Below are 4,829 nucleotides of genomic sequence, written 5' to 3' on the forward strand. Positions count from 1 at the left end.
CTGACCCGGGTCTTCCTACATCTACGTCTACCTCTAAGCTACTCAAATTTAACTCTTCATCATTATTTAATAAGTCTGCAGTTCTAGTTGTAACCGCCACCCGACACTTATTGATAGACAATATTGGAAATAATTCCTGGCCATCACTATTAATCATATCATTTCCTAATATGCCATCAATACCAGCTATAGGGAGACTCTCAACAACGGCCAACTCGATCTTTCCATAATACCCAGGGAATGACAACATTACCTCTGCTAAAGGAGCCAAAACTATTGTGTTCGCGAAACCTCCCAGAACAATAAAGTTCCCTGAATACTTCACCAAACCCTTCAAACTGCTTTCCAGCCCTAACGAACGAGCAGACCCTGTATCTCTCAAAAACTTAACATCAATAAAGACAAAATTATATATTACTTTACCTGGCCATATGTATTTATCATACTTCAGTCATTCCTGTGGATTATTATTTCCATCTCCAGGTGTACAATTACCACCACTAGCACTACCAATTATGGGTAATTTCATGTCAGGAGATGTACTTGGCATTAAAGCCACAGGATTATTTTTTTGAAGATAATTTGTTCTGGCTTGACATTGAGCTTGGAAATGACCGGGTTTTTTTACACCAGAAACAAGTCTTCACATTATTGTTTCTCGTTCCAGAACTACCTCCACTGGAAAATACACGAGTACCAGGTCTACCTGTGAATTTTCCATTCTTACTAGCAGGGAAACTATTTTGAACCACAGAATTCTTAGGCTTATTATTATGACCTCTTATTCCTTTATGAAAATTCTCTGACTCTACTACATTATTACCTTTATCTTTGCAGACGAAATTGCCTGAACCTGTTCTATGAGTCAAGACAAATTTGTCAGCCACTTGAGCTGCCTTACCTAAATTAGTGACCTTTACTTCTTCCAAATAAATTCTTAGTTCTTTGGAGCAAGATTTCTTAAACTCATCCAAAAGCATTAGTTCTCTCAAGGAAGAAAATGTGACAATTTGACGACTTTTCAACCAGTCGTCAAACTGTTCCTCCTTGAACCTGGCAAATTCTACATACGATAAGGAAGGATGTGTATCAAAATTTCTAAACTTTAACCTGTATGCCTCAGGGACCAAATCATACGCTTTTAAAATTAGTGCCTTTACCTTGTGATAATCCCTGGCTATCCCTTCCTCCAAGGCATTATATACCCGGATTGCCTTGCCTACAAATTTACACTAGATTAGCACTGTCCACATCTCTGGTGGCCAAGACAACCGTGTAGACACCCTCTCAAAGACCTTTAAGAATTCTGGAACATTTCTTTCATCAAAAAAGGGGACCAATTTTAATGCAGCCCCAATATTAAACCTATCAGGCTGACTACCTCGTGGGGTACTAAATTGGTTAGGAGCCCTGGTTAAGAGCCCCCTGTAACGTAGCCATTTCCAAATTAATGTTGGCCATCTCTATCTCATGCCTCCTCACCCTCTCGTTCTCCACATGTTCCAATTTCAACAACTCTATCCTTTTACATATTAAGTCATATTCTTGAATCTCTTTTGAATTGGAATTAATAGGAACAGTAGGAACTGCTGGCCCTACATTCTCTTCAGACAAGAAAGGGTTTGTGGTTATATTTCCCTTTGGCAGCAAATTAGCCGGACCTTCATAAATAACTCCAGTCTGAGGAGGATCGTCAAATAATGAAAAACCTGCACCACTACTAATGCCATTATCATCTGCAACTATCCTATCATCATTTCCTAATTCACTACCTCTATCATTGATATTTTCACCAAGTAACCCTTCAGCCTCAGCCAAACCTTGCATAACACTGTTCTAGCCATTATTAGCAATTTCCTCTTTGTATCTGTCAATTTGAACGGAATACCCAACCATCTAGCACAACTAACCAGATATTCCTTACCTAGTATTGATAAATGACTAATACAGTCGGCTGACCCTAAGAACTCTGCAGGACTAAAATCAAAGTCTTCCAAATTATCCATAGTGATAGGAGGGAAAGGTATTTCCAAAAATAAATGCTATAACCCCCACTGAGGAGCGTTCCAAAGTCCCAATAACTGTGTACACCTGAGCGCAAATCCTGTCATGGTCGCCATCCTGTCACCAACCTTAAGATCTTTAAAAGATCACCTACAGCTAAATTAAACCCTAAACTAAGAAATGGGAAAATTTTGAATATGACATTTCAGGCAGCTACCTTTCAAATTACTGGCCAGAAAAATCTAAACTAACAAACTGAGATAGGTAGAAAAAAGAAAGAGAACATAAGTGGGAATCTTAATATTACTCCTACCTAACACATACAAACTAACTTGAACGTTAAACTTAACTTAATAAACAATGAATTATGAAAATAATAATCTTATAGATTATACAAAGGGAATCATCATAAGAAGCTCAGTAGATTGTTTCATAGGCCATACAATGTTCAGAAGACCGTACTGCAAACAAGGGCGTGCACATCTACAGGTACTCGGCGATACACGATCATCGCAAATAACTATAAAGATATCTCATACCTGTAGTATGCCGCCCTACGTATCACCACGAGTTCCAAAAACTCACTGATGCTGATGAGCAGGTCAACTGGATGAAGTTGCAATGCCTGCAAGCAATCCAAAATGCCACGGGAACACTAAGGGTGGTAGCCTCCGAGAATCGGGGACGTCAATGGATCTCGCACACCAGGCCAACTCGTTTGTAAATCCTCCGACGAACAAGGGAAGGGACATGGCTGATGAATGCCGCGGGTGACAAACACCAGCGACCACACACAAAGTAGCAAAGAACGTGATTCCAAAAACTCCAAAAATTCCCAAAAGGAAGTGGCAAAGCGTCAGGCTGTGAGGAGGAACTCGAACTGCCCGTCACTTATCAACACTATTCGATCAAGCCTTCCACTCGAGTCAACAAAGCTCATAGGAGAGAAAACAACGATAAGGCACTTCAGTGGTTCACTAATACCGAGGAGAAGGTGGTAAACAAAGCAAAACTGAAGTCATATGATTCTCTTACAGAGTTCATTAAACTAAGAAAAAGCTTGAATAAACTTAAAACTAAAACAAGATCAAAAGGTTGGACAAGTATAAACAACTTATAATTAAATTATAATGAATTTACTTTAATTCAATAGTTAGATATTCTGGTTTCACAATATATGTAAAAAGTTAAATAGGTAAGAGGTGGTTAGAACACTCCAGTAATCGCAGAAAGATTTGAAAAGGTCATGGGTTGGGAACCTCTCTGTAGTGGACGCATGCAATGAAGAAAATGTCAATCTTCCTTTAAGGGAAAGTAGAATTCCGTAACAAACAAATGATAACATTTATGTAATTATGCGTCGTGTTAAAAGCGGCCAACTGCTTAACATGTGTAACGTGAAGCCTAATACCACGTTCAAATATTGCAGTGAAATGAGAAGAAAGATGCTTCTGAATTTCGTGGATTTGGGGCAGCAGAGAAGAGGTGGATATTGATTTATGTTTGGGGAGATAAAGCAGAATACTTTGCATTTGTGAGACATATGTAAATAAGTAAAAGGATCAAGAAGATTAAGTGAGATGTTGCAGTATAGAGGTTATCAAACGAGAATTTTCTAAAAAAGGTTTGAATCGCTTTTATTGGGTTACTAAGTAACAAAGAATGAAGAAAAACTCAGATCTGAAAGAAAACAAAAATCCTATGAGTTAAGGCAAGGAAGAGGATGCAAAAACGCTCGAAACTATGGAAAAAAGCTAAGTGTCATATATTGACGTCGACAACATGTATTAAAATCGATGGGGAAATATGGATTGGCTGGAAAATTTATGGATGGAAGGAAAAATTGCTGACACCTGAAAAAACGTCTTTCCAACGGAAAGTGAAGTAGGTGTCAGCATATGTTGACAGAAGAGTAACGGGTTTGCGGATAAAACTGCCTTGAGACAACGAGTGGTTATTTCTCCATAGTTATGAAGTATCTTTGCTGATTGAGTATTTCATAAGTTGAAGAGACCACTTGTTATTGGTGTAGAGATCTCATAGATGTAGTAAAAAGTGGTCGATGTTTTCATAAAATGTAGTACTGATTGGGTATAACGAAGATAAACTCTTGAAAGAATAGACATTTTGAGAGTTAGAGACCTGTGTTACTGTATGAACATGAGTAATGGTTTGACAATGAAACAATCTCTAATATTTTTGGTAGATTTGAAAACAAAGCCCTCAGAAGGATATTGGGAGTTAAATGGCAGGACTGATCAGAAATTAAACTATATTAGAGATTTTTCGAGTGCCATATGTTGATGAGATCATGAAGAGGGGTAGGGGGAGAGGGTTTGGCATGCTCTTCGCACTCCCCGTGAAAGATTAGTTCACCAAACGTTCAGCTGGGCTCCATAAGCCTCTAGTAAAGTTGCAAGACCCAGGCCTACAAGGCTGAGGGTTATGAAGCACGAAGTAGGAGATGATGAATGGAGAAATATTGAATTAAAAGTTCAAGAAAGAACACGACTAGTGAAATCTAACCGAGGCATTTTGGGTAAATAGGCGTAGGAGGAGCTGATGATGATATTATTTCTAGATAAGTTGCAACCCCAGTTTGAAAATAATACTTTAAGTCCTATGGCACAATGAGGGAAAATAGCCCAGTGATGAAATGAAATAAGGAAACTGATAGAATATTGTGCCTAAGTGTCCCTTTAAGCATTCTGTGTAAAAAATAGCAATTCATAGTTGTTCCTTTTCATCTTATTACTAGATCTGTTTTTTAAATAAACACTGAATAGTTCACAACTGCAAGAAGATAGTTCCTCCATATTTACCAA

This window comes from Palaemon carinicauda, chromosome 4 (genome assembly GCF_036898095.1).
Source record: "Palaemon carinicauda isolate YSFRI2023 chromosome 4, ASM3689809v2, whole genome shotgun sequence".
NCBI lineage: Eukaryota > Metazoa > Arthropoda > Malacostraca > Decapoda > Palaemonidae > Palaemon > Palaemon carinicauda.